Genomic DNA, 22,256 nt, shown 5'->3' on the forward strand with positions numbered 1-22,256 from the left:
TGGTCAGGGAATAAGCCAGGCTGCCGAACTGAGGGTCTGCAGTTGGGGATGTATGAATTCTCCTTCCCTCTGAGCAAGGAAGGTTGGGGTCTGAGTGAGATGCCATGGTGGCAGTGGGGACAGGCTGCGCAGCAGTGGGTACCAGTGCTGGAGAGGCCAGTCTGGAGCGATACGAATTGTCCTTTCTTTTTCCTCCCTTATTTTGAGCAGTACCTGGTGAGATGTAGTGGAGGAAATGCATAGACCGATAGACTGACGCAGGGGAAAGATAGGGCATCCACTTTCCAAGCCATGCATTGATGATCCCTGGTGCAGAATTTGCTGAGCTGATGGTTGATGTGGGAGGCAAAGAGGTCGACCTTCGGGGTGCCCCATTTTTTTTATTTTTTTATTTTTTTTATTTAACATTTGTTGACCGGGAAAGTCCGACTAGGTTCCACAGAGCCTGTTTTCAGCGGAGGCCCGGGGAGAAATGCTCCATTTCTAAGTCATTAGGGTGAAGGTTCTTTTGTCTAGCTGCTACTCATGTGGGTCCAGAAGATTTCTGCTTAAGCGGTCTGCCAGAGAGTTTAGAGAACCTGGCAGGAATTGTGCTAACAGGTGGAGCTGCACGGCAGAGGCTGTCTGCCAAAGGGTCATGGCCAGCCTACATAGACGGTAGGAGTGAGCCCCTCCCTGCTTGTTGATATACCACATCACAGTGGTGTCTGTTTTGATCAGGAGAGTCCCTGGGTAGAGAAGAGGCCTGAAAGCTGTCGATGCATGCTGGACAGCTAACATCTCTTTTTGGTTGATGTGCAGATAGATTTGCTGTGGGCTCCATTGGCCCTGTATGCACCTGCCGTCCAGGTGTGCACCCCAGGCATAGTCTGATGCGTCTGTGGTAAGGGTCTGGGCAGCGGGCGGTGGTGAGAAAGGTAGTCCCTTGTTGTGGGAGAAGGTTGCTGCCCACCAAAGAAAATCTTTCCTTAGGCAAGGTATCATTGGTATAAGAGTTTCCAGGTCTTGAAAGAATGGACACCAAAGACTTTTTAGGTACTGCTGAAGTTTCCTCATATGCAGTCTGGCATATGGAATGAGTAGAATGCAAGATGCCTTGAACCCCAGAGCTTGCAGGATTTTCCTTGCAGATAACTGGGGTCTGGTAGCTAGTTGAGAGAAGTAGGCTGTCAGCCAAGTTTGCTTTTATGGTGTAAGGAATGCCATCTGGGATGCCGTGTCCATGCTTGCTCCCAGGAATATAATCCTTTGGGTGGGTACTAGTTTGGATTTTTTTTTCCTTTCGTTGATGGTGTACCCTAGGGAGGTCAGTAGGTCCTTTACAAAGGCCAGGTGCTTGAGCAGCTTTTCCTGCCTGCCTGAATTAGGCAGTCGTCTACATACGGGTAAATCTGAATACTCCTTTGTCTACGAAAGGCAATGGTGAGAGCCAGACATTTTGTGAAAACTCTGGGAGCAGTAAATAAGCCAAAGGGAAGTGCAGAGATCCTGCCCTGAAACTTGGATATTTCTTGCATGATTCCCTGACAGGAATGTGGAGGTAGGCCTCATTTAGGTCTAGGGTGGCTAGCCAAGCATCCTTGGAGAGCATGGGTAGCAGTTGCTGGAGGGTGAGCATATTGAATTTTGGTATCACCAGGAAGGTGTTTAGAATGGATAGATCGAGGATGGGGCACCAGGTGCCAGAAAAAGTCTGGACTAGAAACCTTGGCTTTTCTGTTCTGCAGGAATGTGCTCTATTGCCCTCATAGACAGCAGGGAAAGGACTTGCTTTTGTGCCTCTGCCCATTGGTTTGGAGGCAAATCTGGGAACCCTTTTGGAAGAGTGTGGAAAGAAAATTTGTATTCCTGGGACACTATGTTGAGGACCCAGCGGTCGATGGTAATGGTGGCCCAGGTGCTTGCGTGAAAGGAGAGTTTTCCTCCTAGGGCTAAGTCAGTCATTGTGAGTTCTTTCCATGAGGGGGTGGCTTAGGACTCCCTGGTTTTGAAGTGGAGGAATGCCACTGTTTTGAGCTCTGCATTCCATGTGGCTGCTGTCTGGGGGGGGCCTGCTTTCCTGGGGTCTGGGCTGAACTGATCTGGTGGGAGCAGGAAGGACCAGTGCTTGGAGGGGCAATGCCTGCTGAACCTGGGTGGCTGGACCTGTAGGAAATCCTTAACTCCAATAAACCCAAACGAACCAAAAACTCCAACAAAAAGCAGAAAGGAACGCCGCCACAGAGATGGTGAAGTTAATCCTTTATTGACATATCCTGGTACCTCGGCAATTCGCCTTCAATGGAACAATTAATCACACAAAACCATCTCCTTAAATACAATAACAATTAACTCATCAAATAACTAATTGATTGTTTAATTAATTAAACCAATTTGTTCTTTGGATTGCAAACTCAAATGCTTCATTGTCCTAATACATTTCCCTCGTAAACCAAAATTTTATTAACACATTTCAAGAATGATAGTCAGCAGTCCGAAAACATATTATATAACATTGAATAGATGAGTAAGTGAATACTTCAAATACAAATATATTTTATCATATTTTATATAACACATCTACCATTTCTCTACATAAAACAAATGTAATATATACTTAGACTTCATGATATAAATTCTTATAAAATATTGCAAAAATGTGATATAATTTATGACATAACACATCATAATGCAAGATTCTATAATACCAAATTTACTTAAATACAAAACATAATAATACATCTCAAAATTTTTTTTTTCCAAAATATTTTATAATGGTATACCCATATCTAAATTCATACCTCTTGGATATAAAGTATGGTAATTAAGAATCATCTTAAATTCTAATTTATTGAGTTCAACTTTTAAATTGCCTACCTCAAAATGAGACCTCGCCAAAACACTAAAAATAAATCCATCTGCGTTACTATTGTGTGCACCAATGAAATGTGAGGCTACAGGACTGTCCAGATTCCCCCTTCTCACGTCTCCTAAATGTTCAAAAATATGAACTTTGAACTTTCTAGTAGTTTGACCAATTACCATAACGGTTTGGCACAATCACAACCCAAAACATAAACTACCCCATGTGACAAACAGTTAAATCTTTCAAACGCCCGGTATTTTTTCCATTAATTTTCTTTCCATCTAAATTTCTAACCATGTGACACACACATCTACCACACTTTTGCATGCCAACATTCAAACCATCCGTTGAATGCTCCAGCTTTTGATTTAACAATTCTTTCAAATTGCTAAATCTTCTATATGAAAATGTAACATGTTTAGGAAACAAACATCCTACAGTCATATCTTCACAAATTAAATGCCAAAACTGTCTTATAATCTTCTCAACTACTAATGAAAAATCTGAATATCTGGAGACGAAAAACAATTTTTCATCCTTTACAACTGGACATTGTCTACTGTAGCCTTTTCTTATTTTCTGTCCTCCACATATCCTATTTTTAATAGCTAATAATGTTTCTTCCAAATACCCTCTGTTATGAAGTCTGAGAAAAACTTCATTAAGTGTTTCATCCCATAATTTTGGATCAGAGGTATTTCTTAAAATCATTTTAAATCTCCCTTCAGGTAATGCCTTAATTAAATGTGGAGGGTGCATGCTGCTTGCGTGCAAAAAATTATTCACCGAAGTCGGTTTCCTGAACTGTCTAAATTGCACCTTATAATCTTCCCCAACATAAAATTCTACATCCAAAAAGGAAACATTTTTCTTTTGAATATTCAAACACAAAATTAAGCCCATGTGAATTCATATTCAAATCCTGCATGAAAACACCAAATTGGGATGGCCTTCCCCTACACACAAAAATGAGGTTGTCAATGTATCTTTTATAAAAAATAACATTGCTAATGAAAAAGTTATTTTGAAACAAATTCTTTTTCGAACTCCCCCATATATGACTGCAGAAGTAGGAGCAAAGGCTGCACCCATAGCTGAGTTTGCAGTCCAAAGAACAAATTGGTTTAATTAATTAATTAAACAATCAAATAGTTATTTGATGAGTTAATTGTTATTGTATTTAAGGAGATGGTTTTGTGTGATTAACTGTTCCATTGAAGGCGAATTGCCGAGGTACCAGGATATGTCAATAAAGGACTAACTTCACCATCTCTGTGGTGGCGTTCCTTTCTGCTTTTTGTTGGAGTTTTTGGAAATCCATAACTGTCTGCATAGATTTAGCTTTTTCTTCCACCTTTTTTAAGACCTCCTCTGACTTAGTGCTGAATAAGTTGTCTTTGTGCAAGGGTGCATCCAATAATTTAGATTTAACATGGTGTGGCAAGGGCTGTTCCTTAAGCCATGCATGCCTTCTAAGGACAGAACTGGTGACTGCTGCCCTGCAAGAAGCTTCTAGGGCATCAAAACCGCAGTGTAAGGTGTGCTTAGTCACTTGACTTGCAGAATGCATTAACTCTTGTAACTCTTTAGATTCAGCACAACCAGGAAAGGAAGACACCTTTTGTTTGAGGAGTTCATGGTATGTTGCTGAAATGTTAGCATACGGAACTGGCAATTTAGTGCTCTGACAGCAAGAGTAGCAGAGGTGTATACTTTTTTACCCCATCTGTCTAGTACTTGGGAATCCCTATCTGAAGGGGTGGGATTCTTAGTAGAGGTTGCTTAAATTCCTTTAGGCCCTTGAGAAATTACCTCAGGGTCAGCAGTAGTATTTTTAAAAAGAAATTTGTGAGAGTCAGGGACTCTTAATACCGGTCAGGTTTTCTGTGTGCAGGAGGGAAGGTGTCAGGAGTCTAACTGAATTCCAGGAAATGCTCCCTTAAGGTATGAAGGGCTTCCCCACAGCAAAAGTCCTTGGGTGGAGAGGCTGAAGGAATGGAATCCTCTGCATCAGAATCCTCATAAGCAGAGAGGGGTTGCATGTCTTCATATTCAGATGCATCAGAGTCATCAGACTCCTGTTCAGACAAAACTACTGGGGACAGATCTCTTTTTCTTTTGGAAGGGGTAGCTTGGCTTCCCCTGATCAGCATGATAAGGTCTTTCGCAATTTTAAGCATTTGAGACTGAGGCAACAGGTGCCTGAGATTGGGTCGTCAGTTTCTGTCAAGAATCGGTAGTGCAAAGTACTTCCTTGGAAGCCGATGCCTGCTCAGTGGCTCTGGATCCATCCAAGTGAGAGACAACTGTAGGATCCTTAGTCGAAGAAGAGTTTTGCGGCATTCCAGATTCCAAAAGGGTCTCGGTAGCAGCCTGCGAATCTACAGAAGCAGGCATCAGGGGCTGCGAAAGCACCTCACTGAGGACCGGAGAACTGACGACTAGCTTAAAAGAAGCATCGTCGGTAGGTTTGGACCTGTGCGGTCTGTCTTTATCCTTACATTTTTTCGGAAGATCTGCTGTTGGATGGTTTACCGAAGCCATATCAGAATTAGAGGACTGTAAGCGAAAATATCTAGCTACAATAAGGGCCCAACAGCGTATAGTTCTGGCGTTGAACAAAGCACAAAAGCGCCAGCGAGGGACGTCATGGTCTGGGTCTAAGCAAGTGATGCAGTAAGAATGAAAGTCTTGGTGTGGTATTTGCTTTCCACAGGCAAGACGATTATTAACTTTTTCTGACATCGGTTAGTGCAAGAAAAAGGATCCTAAATGGGGTACTTAGCTTTAGAAGACTTCAGCTTCAATTCGGAAGACGAAACTCGGGTAGTGGCCGACCTGCACTCGTGCAAACTGTTTCTGCTTCGGACTCCGCTGCAAGAAAGACTGATGTAATGGCGTCGGCTGCCCTACTTTATACTACTGACGACCTGACGTCAGTCCTGAAGCGACAGCAACCGATGCAGAAATACTAAGCCTCTGGTATTTGGGCCGGCCGAGGGCTACCCTGGGCAGGGATAACCCAAATGTGATGACTACAACAGTGAAACACAAAGAACATCAGAAGTTGTGGACAGCAATTAATACAGAGCTGAAATATTTTACCTGGGGGGGGAAGAGTCAAGTGAGATAAGTTGAACTTTCCAAGAGTACAAAGTGGATTGGGATTAAGTGATTTGAAGGGGGATTTCACAGCTACACAATTAAGGCTCCTATACATAGCACATGCAGAAAACTACAATTTAAAGTGGAAAGGGATGATGATGAAATGGGGAGCTCAAGAAATAAGGAGAGACTGGGGTTTTGGATGCAGATCCTTAAGGAGAATAACAATAACCATACAGAATATTATATTCATAAAGTAGCAGAAACGATTCTAAGAACTAAGCCAACATGGGAATGGAGAAAGGAGTGTCTGCCGATAGGGATGACTGCAAATAAGGGTACAGACAATAGGCAAGAGGGGGCTGGAATTTACAGGAGAAAACTGCAAAGGAACTGAGGTATTGGGAGCAAATAATTAGAGAGGGAAAGGTAATAGAATGGGAAGAGGCCAAGGATACATTTGGACTGCAGGCTAGTGATTGCTTTCTCTATCAAGCAAGCAATAATGCCCAACAGGGTGTGTGCTATTGTGTAAATAAGACCCTCCCAGGGGTGTTCTGAGGCCCAAAGCTGCAGGCAGAGGGCCTCTACATCCCTGGAAAAGCATTACTTATACCATAACACACACCCTGGAGGGCATTACTGCACTTACAAAATGAGGTTTTGAACGGTTTTGTATTTGTTTTTAATTACTATACATATATTTAATATTTTTGATGTAAAATAGTTTCTTTGCCTAAGGTTTCATACTTGCTGTAGTATATGTAACTGTCTTAGTAAGTCGACACTCGCTCTCACATGCGCACACACATTCAGAAGTACCTTTAAAAACGCACAAGATTACACTTGGTTAATAGCGTCAGTCATCAGAAGTTTCATACCTCCACACCTGTCAGCTATCCACATTTTCTCTGAAAGTCCATATATTTTGCCTCATTTTCTCTGTCTGCTGCATAAATTTGTGGATTGATGGCAAATTATTGGGTGGTTGAAGCTACTAAATAATGAGTTACATTTGAGTTTCAGACTTTCATATGCTTCAGAAAATGCATGTCAACAATTTCTGTTAAAGATACTTTCAAATTTTTAAGAGGAATATTTAAAATCTGTCGCTTTTTTAGCCTTTGCCCCACATTATTTTAGGCTTTATCTAGATTTCTTGATGTTGAGAGGTTTGCATACCTCTTAGTTTTAAATGACTTGCATCTGCTGCTCGATTGCTTTCTTTCTTTCACACACACACGTGCTTTCATGCACACAAACACCCACACACACACAGAAACGTAAACATAACCGTACACACACACACACTTCCACTTTCATGCATGCAAGTAACCATACACTTACACACGCACACAGAAACAAACACATGCACACTTTTTAAAATTTTTTTGTTTTAATTTTGCACTCGCTAAATAGCAAAAGTGCTACCTAGTGAGTATAAAACAATGGTGGCCATTAGCTTCCTTACTGTTCGAGCTTCGCGGCACCTTAATATACTGACAAGAAGCACTGGACTCGTTTTCCGGCATGCATTACCTGTACATTATCACCCTGCTGGAGAACGTTTGCTCTCCAATCAGATGGCAATGTACAGGTCGCCCATTCTCTAAGCACGGATATCAGAGTATAGGCAAACAGAAAGGAATAGGGGGGATCCAAAGACAGACCAGCACTGGTAGAGTTTTTAGTAAAATCTAGAAAAGAAGCTGCTGTTAAAGGGAAAATTAGTAGGGCATATAAAATACGGCATGGTAACAGGAATCAATCAGAGGAGGTTAGAAAGGATTGGGAAGAGAGACTGAATAAGCAATTCACAAAGAAACAATGGGAGGATATGTACATATATGGCTCCCAAATATCCAACAAGGTCTAGAAGAGTTAGGATCTTTGCTTGGAAGTGTTTGCATAGGTACTTTTATACCCCAAGCAGACTCCAAAATAATTTTTCCTCAGGTAGATTGCAGATGTTGGAGGTATGATGGGGAAGAAAGAGAATATTGGAGACATATTTTTGTGTTAAGAGCTGGCAGACTTTAAAAATTCCCTGCAGACTACTCTGTCAGAAATACAGGGTTCGCAAATTGATGGCACTAAGTAAATTAATTTTTTTTTTTTTTTTTTTTTTTTTTAACTATTACAGAATCTGAATTGCATAGACATAGTAAGGCCTAACTGAGTTTTAATTCTGGTGATTGCTAAAAAACAATTACTAGAAAATGGAAATCAAAGTCTAAAGCACCTGTAATAAAAGTAGTGAATAAAGTAACATAAAAAAAGGAATTGCAAGTGGGAGCTTTAGAAAATGGTAGGGAGCAAATTACATAAAAATTAAACTGCGGTAACTATACATGCAGAATTATATTTTGGAAGAGGAATGCGGTTTAAGGGAAGGCAGGAACTGAATGTGCTATGTAATATTTGATAAGACAACTATTATATGTGATTTATAATGCTTGCAACTGAAAATATGTCAACATGGTTTTTCATTTACATAAATGCATGATTGCCTATGTCATAAGTGAATTCAATAAAGATGTTTCTTGTTTAAAAAAAAAAGATAAGGAGCAAAACCATGAAAAAATGTTCTGAGAAAATTCTACAGGAGGTCATCTCTTGCAAAGATATAAAATGTTTGTTTTCTTGGGGTTTTTGGCACAATGACCAAGGTGTTTAACTTGCAGGCAACAGGTACGGGGGGGGTTTGATTCTCACCAAGGGAAATTGGTTAGGCTTAAAATGGTCCATCAGGGCAGCTAGCCTGGTACTTATCTAAGAACCTAATAAGCAAATACCTTTAGTTGCAGACAGTGGGTCTACCCGGTGCAAGCTATTAATCAGAAACAAATATAAACAATATGTTCTGTGCTACATGTACAACAAATGTTATAATTAGCATTTACAGGGCAAGCAGTTTAATGAAAATAAAATGAAGTCTGAAACTGTAGGAAGTGAGCAGTCTATTAAGCACTTGTCTCCCCAGCATCCTTGGCACACAAATTAGTTTATTTAGGACCAGTTCATGCACATTTTTCTTAAGGTTAAAAACTGAGGTTTACTGCATAACTCTGAACCCTCTTAGGACAAAACATCTGGACAAAGGCTGACAAAGGGGTTGGGAGGGTGGCCTAATGGTTAAGGTGTTGTTTGCCTTACAAACATAAGGTGCAGGGTTTGAGTCTCACAAGGGATAATTGGCTAGGCTTAAAATGGCTCACAAGGGCATTTAGCTTAGTACTAATCTATGAACCTATGAAAATGAGGGGGCAAAGGCCCAAAAATAGGTACTGATTTTAAATAATGCTCTAATAAACTTAGAAAGTAGCCAGATTAACAGGGTTTGTGTTAATATACATTTTCTGGAGGATTTGAAGTCTGAAACCCAAACGTATGTCATTATTTAGTGACTTCAATCCTCAGATTATCCCAGTGATTTGTCAGAAAACCACAAATTATATGCGGAACAGACCAAAACTATGAGGCAAAAATTTGGACAGTTGAGAGGTATGGTTTACTGAATGCATGCAAGGGGAACAGAGATAGGACAAGGACAGATAGCACCACCTGTGCAAATGGGGACACAAGTTCTAATACAGGACTTTGGCATGACTAAATCTAATGTTAGAAAATGTCTGTGGGTGCATCTGCCACAATATGACAGGGTAAACTCCCATTTGGGAAAGTGTATATAGTTTTCTGTTTGCTCTGAGTTAAAAGGGGCTAGAAAATTTACTGAAGCAAAACGTCTGGGAAAATGTGACCTGGATTTGAAAAAGAGATAAACAGGAAATGCATAAAAGATCAGTCTGACAAACATTAGTGCATGCATGCAAGCTGCAATTTGGAAACACAGTCAAGAAAACTGTCATGTGTAATTTGTGAAGCTATTTCTTTTTTTTTTTTAAATCAGAATGGCTGCTTTGTCAACATTAACATGGAAAGCAAATGGCCTTGCAAGTACAGACAAAAAGAGCAATGAATTATATTAAGAAGTGTAAGGCACAAATAAGAATGTTACAGGAGACATTTGGATACAACTGAGCTTGTGAGTTTGACAGAAAGGATTTCAGGGCAGATTCAACAGAATATCAGGGACAAAGAGAAATGGGAGTCATAATACTGATTGCTAGAGGGGCTACAATAGTGCTAGAAGAGGAAAAAAAGCAAGCAATAATGGTACATCTGTGACAGTAAAGGATTACTTGGCAAGGGAGGGGGTTACGCTGGCATGCAATGCATTTATATTTCACATAAAAATATTAAAAATCTTTAGAGGATTTTGACAGAAATACGTTTTCAGCAGGGATTATTATTTATAGGGAAGACTGAAACTGATTTGTAATAGTGAAAATGTATCAGGGGGACTTTGAAGGGAAAATCTAACAAAAAGGGTAGGTTTCTAAAGAAATATAAGAATACTTAGTATGGAAGATGTGAATTCAGTAGCAGAAACTCAGATAGAATTTACACATTATTCCCCAAGGCACAATAACCGGACTACACTACATAGAAATTATACTTCACAGCAGCATCTGAAAAAGCTTTGATACACATCCAATAACTGTTTCAGATCATACATCAATAACAATGAATGGTAATGAACTACAATGAGACACTGGCACTTTCTCATTTATATGTTAAAAAGAGGAATTTAAGAAATGGGTAGTGGAAATGACTGAAGAGTTGTTAGAAAAAACAGAAATTTCTGTGGAACAGATAGCTAGTAAGTGGGATACAATGAATGGTAGAAACAGAGAAACTGATATGGCAAAGAAGAAATATTAACACCTTTAAGTGGCTGACAAAGGTTAAAGTATTGCAGAAGAAAGAGAATGAGGAGGAGACACTATAGAGTGCTAAAGGGAAAATAAGTGAGTATTCAGATAATATGCAGTGGTTGCTGTTAAGCAAGCATTTCTGATAACTCCAGAACACAAAGAACTTTAAACACGACTTGGGCAACAGAAAACAGAAAGGATTCCTGCCAACTTTAGGAAGCCTATGACAAGGAAAATGACCATAGATCTGACAGAGGTATTAGAGCAATGTGACAACCAAGAAAAGGCACATGTGGAAATATTTATGGAAGGATACTTTACAGTACGTAGTTATGGTTTACATACATAACTCAAGCAGAGGGTCATAAATCAAAGTGGAAAGGAACAATAATTAAAGGGGAGGGGTCAACAAATACGTACAGAGTAGGATTTTGGATGCAGGTCCTTAAGGAGAATAACAACTACACAAAATATTTTTTTCATAAAAGTAGCATAAAGTATTCTAAAAGCTAAGCCATCATGAGAATGGAGAAAAGAGATTTTACCAATAGGAATGACTGCAATTAGAGGTGGAGAAAACAGGTAAAAAGGGGCTGAAACTTACTGGAGAAAATTAGCAAATAAACCAGCAGAAGCAAATATCCCGAGAGAGAAAGGTAAAAGAGTGGGATGAAACTTTGCAGGAGTTTGGACTGCAGGTTAAAGACTACCTTCACTATGAGGAAAAGGTAACAGAATATAGGCAAAGAGAATGAGATAGGGGAATGCCAAGTGAAAAAATAATCTCTGTTCAATTTTTTATTTGCATCTAAAACAGAAGCTGCTGTTAGAAAGGGATAACTACTGGGGCATATAAAATATTGCATACTAACTACAATTTATTTATTTACTCATTTCAGTTTGATAACCGGGGAAGTCTACTGGGCTAGAAGAATGCATTTTCAGTGGAGTCCCGGGGAGAAAAGCTCCATAACTAAGCAAATTACAATATAAAACAGTACAATATAAAACAAGTAAATTACAATATAAAAATTACAGTACAGATGATAATAGATAGCTCATACATGTTAAAGTGAGATAATAAGACAAAAAGGTGAAAATTACCTAGAGGCAAAGAAAAAGTACAAGTGGTAGTATTTACATCAAGTGCAGTAGAAATGGGTAAAATATTCGTTAGGCTATGGAACATTCTGAAAGGAGAAAAGCTTTAGTAAAGTGAACAGTTGCGGACGATGTATGTCAAAGGCTGGAGTTCAGAAAGAGAAAAATATAGTACAGTAAAGTAGGGTAGAGAACAGTCGGGTAGCGTTAGTAGAATTTGTGAGAGAGGAGAAAGAAAACTCAGATGGAAGTTGTAAGGAATAGTAGGGAGAATCAGGGAAGAGATTGGGGTTCAAGTAGGGACGGAGCAGGGACACATCCATTTACAGGACACGTACGAGTGTAAGAGGGATTTAAACTTAGGGAGATGGGATGGAAGTGAGTTCCAGAGTTTGCATAGGGAGTAAGAAAGCAGGAATTGCCCGGGAGGTCGTAATGGTTTATGTACTTGGAGGTTTTGGCTTTTTGATCTTAGTGGGCGATTTGGGATACAAGGGGTTAAGGTGGTGGAGTGGGAAGAGCAGCTAGAAGGCTTGAAGATGAGTTTGTGGGCAGTAGTTAGCTGTATGAATTTTAGGTAGTTTGGCAGTTCTAGCCAATTTAGGGGTTGAAGAGAGAATCAGTGATGAGATGAGGTTTTGGAGTGTGTGGTGAATTTGCATATTTTATTGTAGCAGGCTTCTAATTTGGACTGTAACCCAAGCTGAATGTTACTGAACAGAGGGGCACCGTATACAGGGAAGGGAGGAGGCAATGGCTTTTTTGGTGGGGGGGGGGGGTGAGGAAATGGTGACCTAGTTTTTGATGAGTTTTTTTGATGGCAGTATTAATATGGATGTCAAATTTTCTGTGTTCATCGATGATGACACCTAGTAACTTAGTATATGAAACAATTTCAATAGGGGTATTATCTTGACTTAGTATAGAAAAAGAGGCTTTACTGAATGTGGTGGCTCTGGAGGGAGCAAAAATCATTAGCTCAGTTTTGGTAGCATTTAGGACTAGGTGATGGCTTTGCACCCAGGTTTTTGTTTTGGTAAAAGCTGATTGTGTTTTTAACTGCAAGTCTAAAGGAGAGTCAGCAGTGCAGATGATTGTGGAATCGTCTGCATACTGAATTAGAGAGGTATCAGGGATGGAATGGTGATAGTTGTTGATAAAAATGTTAAAGAGTAGGGGGCCGAGAACAGATCCTTGGGGGATGCCTGTGGGGGTAGGAAGGAAGTGGAAATAAAAGATCTCCATTTTACAGCTTGGTGTCTATTGGAGAGGTAGCCAGAGAACCAGGCTACAGAGAAGGGGGATAAGGTTGAGAGAGGATAATTGAGATAGGAGGATAGGGTGGGATCTGGTGTCAAAAGCTTTGGATAGATCCAGGAATAGGGTAGACACTAACTTGCCAGAGTCACGGGCCTGGTTAATGCATTCCAGGAAGGACAGCAGGGCAGTGATTGTGCTATGGCCAGGACGAAAGCCATGTTGAGTTGGGGTAAGGAGGTTATTGTGTGTCAGATGTGTCATTAGTTGTAAGTGGATGCATTTTTCCAGGATTTTTGATACTGGGGAGAGGATGGCGATGAGCCTGAAATTAGTGGTGTCATTGTTCTTGCCACCTTTGTGGAGAGGAATGATGAATGCGTGCTTCCATATAGAAGGGACATGGACTCTTGGATACATCTGTTGATAAGTATGGAAACTGGCAGGGCTATGCTGTTAGCTGCTAGTTTGAGGTATAGAGGTAGTAGATCATCAGCGGCAGTACTACGGGGTTTTAGCTGGAGTAATAGTTTTTTTATGGTGCTTGTAGGGATGGGGTGGAGGTTAAAGGTAGGAAGGTCAGTAATGGTGGAAAGGAGGGGTGCCAGTGCAGGAGAGTTAGGTGGTGGGTGAGCAAAGGAGGTAGTAAGTTTAGCTATACAGTTTACAAAGAAGTTGTTGAAAGAGGAAGCAATGTCAGGGTCAGAGAGGTTGGGGTTAGGGCAAGGGTTAGCTTTGTCTCCAGGGTTAAGGAGAGAGGAGACGGTATTCCAGAACTTTTTTGGGGTGTTGGGGTGCTCAGATTGAAGCTTGGTATAACAGTATGATTTCCGATCTTTGTTGCTTAGTTTTTTTTACGGTATTCCGGAGTTGTTTAAATTCTATTACAATATTAGGTAGTTTACATTTATGGTATTGTTTCCATTTTTTTGTCTCGTTGGAGCATGGTTTGTTTGGTCTCTTTTGATAACCAGGGACAAATATGTGACTTGACCCTTTTGGTCCTGAGTGGAGCGAGGCTGTTTAGTAATTTCAAGAAGTTTTCGTTAAAATGGGTAATAGTGTTGTCAAGGGGTAGGGTTCTTAGGAGAGACCAGTCTGTTTGGTCTAGACAGTTAGTGAAAAAGTATGGGTTGAAATTAGAGAGGTTACGAGTTTAAATGTAGTAATGTTGTTTATGGGTATGAGATGGGTGGCGGAAGGTGGGCATGTGGTCACTAATAGGGTCAGGAAGGATACCTGAAGAGGAGATGTTATATTAGGGTGAGATACTAAAATCCAGTCTAAGATGGTAGCAGAGTCTCCATTTTTGTTTTTGTTAGGCCTAGTGGGATACTGAATGATTTGGCAGAAATTAAAGGTTGATTGCTTGGGAAGGGGGTTGAGAAATGATATCTGCCCAGTTGATATTTACGTCGCCGAGAATAAAGGCTTCATTTTTAATATTGGAAGAGAACCAAGAAAGAATATCTTCTAGTACTGGACTACTGTTATTGCTGGGGGGGATATATATGGCTGCGACACATAATGATTTGCAGTTATTGATCTTTAGGTGGGCTATTGTTATTTCTGATGTGGAGAAATTTGGAATGGGGGTGGTAAAAGGTGTGACTGTGTAAGAGGTGGGGTAGATGATAGCTACACCACCTCCTTTATCATTATGTACAATTTGATAGCCAGGGGGCAGTATTTCTGAGTCTTTTATGTTAGGCTTGAGCCAGGTTTCTGAGACGGCTATGATATCAGGGTGATTATGTGAGAGCCACGCATGGAGACTGGGGATTTTGTTACATACACTTTGTGCATTTAGTGTGGTAAAGTGGATGGAATGAGGATTGAGGATGTGTGTGGGTGTATGGTTAGGTGTGGCGTTGCTGGGACCGGAGTTGGGATGAATATCACCAGACAGAGAGGGGAAGAGTAGGCCTAGTAGATGATTTGTGTGTGTAGTAATATAATGAGATTTAAGGTATGGGTGGAAGATGTATTTATTTTGTGAGCGGTGGTGATAAGTAGGTGTGGCAAGGGTTGAGAGGATTTTTAGTTTAAATAATAAGGTGATGAAGATGGGATAGAGTTTGGAAGGTATTGAAGAGAAAGAGGGTAGACAGAGTTGTTGGGTTATGGATGTACAGTGTAAGGGTGGGTTACAGGAGGGATGGGTGAGTTGTGTTAGGTATCAGAGGGTGGTTAGGAAAGTCAGTAATGCTAGGCATTGCACGTGTTGGGTGGGGTGTGTCATATTGTAGTTTAGTATGTGTAAGGGGGTGTGGTGTAATTAGGGCGAGATAAATAATTAATGGGTAGGGTTAGTGGTGGAGGAGTTAGGATAGATAAAAGTACAGGTAGTAGGGGTGGGTGGAATTTGGGGGTAGAGTAGGGGAGGGAAGCGAAGTGAGCCTGAAGGGCGAACGGAGCGGGTCAGAAAAAACCCTCAGAAAAGGGTATGTGGAAAACTACCAGTAAATGCAGGTTAGGCCAGAATACATTACCAGATTATAAGATTCAATAAGAGGAGATTAGAAAATATTGTTTTTCCAGTTTCTCTTCTCAATCTACAAAAGAACAATGGGAAGACAACTACATGGATCCAAAGTATGCAACAAAGTACAGGTTTAGGATTTGTGCTTGAAAGTGTTTGCACTGGTATTTTATGCCCCACGAAGACTTCAGAAACATTTTCCACAGGTAGACAGCAAATGATGGAGGTGTGTTGTGAAAGAAAGATGCAAATGGGAATGTGTTTTTTGGGTGTATAATGAGTTGGCAGATTTATCAATCTCACTACTGAATACTTTGTCAGAAATGCTGGGGAGCGAATAGTTGTAACTAAGGAAATTATTCTTTTGAGCTGGACCACATATTAATTACTAAGCTTAATGTTGTTGGCTGCTAAAAATGCAGTTATTAGAAAAAGGCAATCAAATTCTAAACCAATTATAACTGAAGTACTGAATACTGCAAAGGAGATCAAAGAATTGGCAATGGGATTGAGCAAATTATGAAATGCTGAAATTAATTATCATAAAAAGGAAACATATGTATACTGTCTGAAAACAGTGGGAAATATCACTGTGGTTTATCTTTTATTCATGTATGTATCATTTCAACTGTGATTTAAAAAAGATGTTAAAAGAAAAAAAAAAAAAGAGGAGCCTGAAACCATATCCTTCTTCGCTACAATGGGAATACAACAATTACGTTTTAGTCTTGTCTGAAGTTTGAGAAGAACGAAATCAGCTGGAATAGTGGGGGTAACACACATGACTCTTCTGCCACGGAATGGAGAATGCAGCCACCAAAATTCCCACTTACTTTACTGCACCAAGCAGATAAGGGAGAGCATCACTCTCCCCAACGGCTAGCAGCTTGATCTTCAGGGTGTTAATATCTAACCCAAACATGACTTCTGAGTCTGCAGTCTGAATAAAATGAGAAAAATGGAGAAATTCAGCAAATCCACCAATTTCAACTCCCAGTATAAGTCAAATTTTGTGAGTGACGCCTGTATGTGGCCCCTGCCAGAAGAGCAGCAGGAGAAACCTTTTAACAGCATGGTAGCTCTGGTACCAATGACACCTAACAAGTGCGGTTCATATTTTGAAGTGTGCAGAAGATACTATGAAAAATCATGGAAGCCATCAACCAGTTTCAAAAGAAGGGCCTAACTCTGCACAATCCTTTGCATTCTCATTTCAGGATGACAAGTTCATGAACTCTCTGGCTCTCCCTGTGTGGCAGAAATGACCCACACCAGAGTGGTCAGTGCTATACTAACAAAGATGATTCTCTAACATGGGATCGGAGAGTTTCTACACATTTATAATCATTCCAAGAGAACCTAACTTTAGAAATACCACCATAAATCCTTCAGTGGGGACAACAGCAGCCAGTCACCCAGATAGCGGAACAAATGGAGATTCTTAAACTCCTGCCCCTACAGGTTTCAACCAAAATACCTCTAACCAAATTCCTGATGTCTTTAATAACTACTTTACTGAAGCCATTCGAACCCTAGCCAATACTTTACCACCTATTACTACATCCCCATTAAATACCACAAAGACTCCATCTCCTACTTTTCAAAGACAACTGGTACCTACATCACTCATTTGCAAACTCCTTCAAAAACTAAAACCATGCACCCCTTTCTGCTGACGGTCTCCCAGCTGAATATCTGCAAATAGCAGCAAAAGCTATTGCCTATCCCATCTCCATCCTTATAAATAGAACAATTTTATAAAGCAAAATCCCCTCCATTTGGAAAGTAGCCCACATCATCCCTCTGCATAAGGGTGGGTCATCTACTGAACTCTCCAACTTTTGGCCTATCGCCTTCCTGTCTCCAATTGCTAAGATAATGGAAAAATGCATACAGAGACAACTACTTAACCACCTTCTCCAAAATAATCTACTTGCCAACTGCCAACATGGCTTTAGGCCTTTCCATGGCACAACAACTGCCCTTCTATCCTTTTCTGACTCCATAAACAACAATCGTAACAATAACACTTTTTCCTCTGCATTATTTATTGACCTTTCAAAAGCCTTTGATATGGTCAACCATAATATCCTTATAGACATTCTAAAAGCCCAATCTCTTGACCCACAAGCATTAAATTGGTTTAAATCCTATCTGGAAAACAGACAACAAGCAGTATTGTGGGATAATAATCTTTCAAAATCCCTTCCTGTGAACACTGGAGTACCCCAAGGCTCTATTTTAGGACCCCTACTCTTCTCATTGTTTATTAATGACCTACATACCAAAATTCCTCAGGCCACCTGCATACAATATGCAGATGACTCTACTTTAATTTGTTCAGCTAAGTCCATAACCTCTCTCCAGTCTCTCACCCAAACAGTATTTAACAGTGTTGAAAATTGGTTCATGCAACACTGCCTCCTCCTGAACCCCCAAAAAACAAAGTTATTGCTCTTTGCTCCAACTCATAAGTCACCTCAACTGCACTACACATTAACCTCTAACAATGCAACTAACATATCCCCAGACACTTCAACCAGTCTACTAGGAGTAACAATTGATAATAACCTTAGTTTTAATGACCACATTAACTCTACTATAAAGTCAGTCAACAAAAAACTAGGCACTCTTTACAGAAACAAACCCCTCCTTTCCCCTTCAGACAGAATAACTATTGCCCAGACCCACCTTATCTCTACCCTGTTCTATGTTTCGGCAATATATACCAATCTATCAAAAAACAACCTTACCAAACTTTCCACCAGTTACAATAACATAGCCAGATTTGCCACTGGCACCACCTTTAGAACTCACCACTGTCTTAACCTAAAACAACTGGGATGGCTAGAACTGCAGAACCAACTACTTTATCAACAAATTATCACCCAAAAGATCCTTTACCACCCTAAAAATACCCCTAACCTCACTAACCTGATTTCACCCTACAAAAATCTTGCTATACTATGCTCAGCTAATAAGCTTCTAGTTTCCACTATTAAATCAAATAAGGCTGGAGACTCACTTTTCACCAACACAGTAGGGAAAATCTGGAACCAGCTTCCTAATGAACTTTCCTCCCTTGCTTCCACTATTCTGTTTAAAAAGCATCTGAAAGAATATCTTACAACTCACTGGCTGTGTCCCTGCTCTAATCCGGACTGCTATCTCTTTCACCTCCTGCTCTCTCCATACTTCTCTACGCTACTGTTTTATCTCACCTATCTGTAGTACTAAAAAAAAAAAAAAAAAAAAAAAAAATTCTTTAATTTCATGTTTTTTTGTTCTCTGTATTTAATCTTAGCTTAAACCTACTAAATTACTCTGTAAAACTTTTGTTCTGAACTATGTAGCTAATGTACTGTAATCCACTTCACTATTACTATCTATTGTATTTTTTTGTCACTGCTGATGGTTCGAGCTTTTCTCCCCGGGCCTCTGCTGAAAATGGACATATATCCAAGTTAGACTAGCCCGGTCAACAAATGTAAAATAAAATAAATAAATAAATTATATGCAAGGTTCTGCCAATACCTTTGTGATTGCACAGTGAAGTCCAAAGGAGGCAGTTCTGGTAATGGAAGGGATACCCCGTCACAGGAAATCAAAGGAATCTCTTGTGAGTATCACCAGATATTATTGTGCCCAATTGCATCCATTATGGTCAGCATAATCATGCAGACACAATGTCACGGCAACGCGTGACCCCTGAAGGGTCAGCTGGCCCTTGCAGAAAGAGGTAGAATCACCACCTCTGGCTTCACTTCAAAGGAGGAATAGTCTCTGGAAGTCAGCTCTGGGTTTGTCCCAAAAGCTCAGAGGAAACGCCCTGGTCTTTTAGTGGAGGTCCTCTGCAAGAATGTAGCAGGTCCACAATTAGGATGGACCATGCCCAGAACCCCCTAGTCCTTTCTGATGGCTGTCTAAAGTATGGCAAAATTGGAGAGATGCTCCATTCCATAATCAGTACCATGATCACACAGTTCAGTGTGGACAAGACTGTGAAACACTTCAGAGTCCCACTCAGTCCAAGAAGAAACTGCTACGTCTGCAGTCAGCTGGGTCTGCAACAGGAACAGATAGAGGGAGCTGAAGATCATAAAGGCCCTTCATAGTGCTGAGAGATTATTTTTTCTTCAAGATTTCATGAAACAAAATATTTGATAAGACAGGCTGAAAATGACTTCCCACCTGAAAGGGGTATTAAAAATGGAATTTCTGCACTAATGTGTATGGATATACAATGTATGCCAAAGCCATCCTCTGCAGTCTTATCTGACGAGTCCTCACACTGAAATATTCAATGGGCTACATGGAAGCCATCAATGATCCTAAACAGCTCCATCCTTGATCCCTGAACTCTATAAGGGAGGTAAGTCTTCTCCAGTGCCTGGTTCACAAGGAATGACTAAATTTGAACTGGTGAGATGAACCTTACAAATGTCTAAATTTTGCCCTGTCCCTTGTAAAATTTCCCCTTCTGTGGCAAAACAACTTCAGTTGCTGAGAGACATTAGTTACAAATTTCTACTCTTTAGCAAATACATAACACACACACTTTCCTATCAACTGTGTAGGTAACCGATAATATTTAAAAAGAGTTCCTGATTTGGGGCCTCTTTCTCTAGCTATTGAGATAAAAGGTTGATGGTTATGCTCACAGTTTCAACATGGCAAACAGAGTGAACTCTCAAGAAGCCTGCCCAAAGTTTCAGATTCCTTGTCCGATGGCAAAGGGCCGGGGTCTCTGAACCTTGTGCTACACTGATGAAATCATATGGGGGTTAGCCTAACGCTTCCTACTCATGAACTGCTTAAATAAGCCTGGAGTCAGCTGCATCTTGGGAGGGGCACAGCAGTACTCTTGTACCAGCAAGCAGCGCAAATAGAATCCTTGATGACCAGCTCCTTATGAAGGATGACCAAAGGTTCCTTTGCCTTCCTAAGATACATATTCAGGTACTTCTACAGGGAAGTCACAGAGGCTACAGGCTAGTCCAAGGAGGGTTTCATGAGTCATAGGATTTCTCTAGAGAAGGGGTGAGCTTTCGGATACAGAAGAGTCACTGTTCTTTTCTTTCCCAGCGATACTGGCCTCCAGGTCCTTAATTCTTGAACAGGAGAGTCCTCACCAACAGCTACACACCAAGTTCATACTGAGGTCTGTAGAGGCAGCAAATATGCAAAAAGGCCATGCACGACAGATGGACAGACATCACCTGACAAGTGCAGTGTAGGGGAACTCATTAGACCTTCATTTAGTATGGTGTTGGCATTAACTCATGCTAAGGGTGCATACTAAAACCTACATTCTCACTGGAACTGAAATATCTCTGAGGTCCAGGTCTTGAACTATGAACTGAAGTGTGAAAAACTCAGTAGAGCTCACAGCATCTGTTTCACCTTAACTTGCTCACCCACAGGAGAGATCCTTAGAGGAAAGTCCTTGACCTTAAGTACCCATTAACAAGCATTTGAATGATTCAGACAGGTCCCCTTCTCACATTGCCGACACTTCAAAATGCCGAATTTCATATGGCTGAGACCATATGATCGACATTTGAAATGCTGACAATGCGGAACCGGCATCTCCGTACAGTGCGGAATGGAAAGATTTCCATTCCTGCACTGTAGTGCGATCTCGGAGTTGGTATATTTATATTACGGGGGCTTACCCCCCTGCTAGCCATCTTTAGGTAGGTGTTTTTTGTTTTTTTACTTTTCTATTTCATATGTTCGAAATTTCAAATGTTGATCATATGGTCTCGGCCATATGAAATTCGGCATTTTGAAGTGTCAAACATATGAAGTAGATCCATTCAGACACATTGCCGTCTGGCAGCATGCTGGACAGCAGTGAACTCCAGCAGATTAACTGGAGATAAATGCCACTTACATCCATGGAGGATTTACCTAGAAGTGAGCCAACAATGCATCTTTGGGCTCTTTGATTTCTACAAAAGAATACAGGCATAAACTCATCCCTCAGCAGTAGACAATGCAGTCAACACTTAAGAGACTGAGCTGCTCTGGCTACATAGTGGGATAAAGCCCTGATTACAACCCACTCAACCTGGGTTCGATTAGCAGCTCAGGCAACCAATGGAGCAGAAGAGAGGGATGGGGCATGCTACTCCAAGGGAAAAAACACTGACTGGAGGGTCAATTCTGCTTTGGATGTCTCTGTTTGGGAGGTTCAACTCTCTGTTTGGGAAGTTCGACAGACACTGCTCTTTTTTTATAGTGTTCTGACCATGAACTGCAGTGTTGTGGGACCTTCACATCGATCCATGCCTGAGGAGGACACATGGAAGAGCTGGCTGTTACAGCACTGCTTTTCATCATACACTCTTCCACGTGGAAGAGATAATAACACTGTGGTTATCGACCTGAGATTTGGAGGCCACAAAGATGCTCAGAATGTTTATTTTTTATGCATCAAACATGGAAGTGTTTGCTAATGTGTGTGAGGATCGAAATTCAACTTGTACAAGCCATCATACAAAGTGCAAGAGCTACCGAGAAAAAAACTGAATCAGAATGGAAGACGGACCCACCAACCAGACGTCTACATGTTAGACCTTTTGTTGTTTCTGAACTATCCCAGACAATGAAAAATCCATCACTGTTTGACCTGATTAGAAACAAGAAGCGTTTGGGGAATGTTACAGACTGCTTAACCACCCTA

The 22,256-nt window shown here is 40.7% G+C and overlaps 1 protein-coding gene across 1 annotated transcript in view; it reads right to left on the bottom strand.

Moving 5' to 3' along the window:
• Positions 1 to 22,256, bottom strand: part of GCN1 (GCN1 activator of EIF2AK4) — a gene marked incomplete in the record, with an annotated part of 2,100,248 nt that overhangs the window by 167,747 nt on the left and 1,910,245 nt on the right.

This window comes from Protopterus annectens, chromosome 4.part0, assembly GCF_019279795.1.
Source record: "Protopterus annectens isolate FY-2018-M chromosome 4.part0, PAN1.0, whole genome shotgun sequence".
NCBI lineage: Eukaryota > Metazoa > Chordata > Ceratodontiformes > Protopteridae > Protopterus > Protopterus annectens.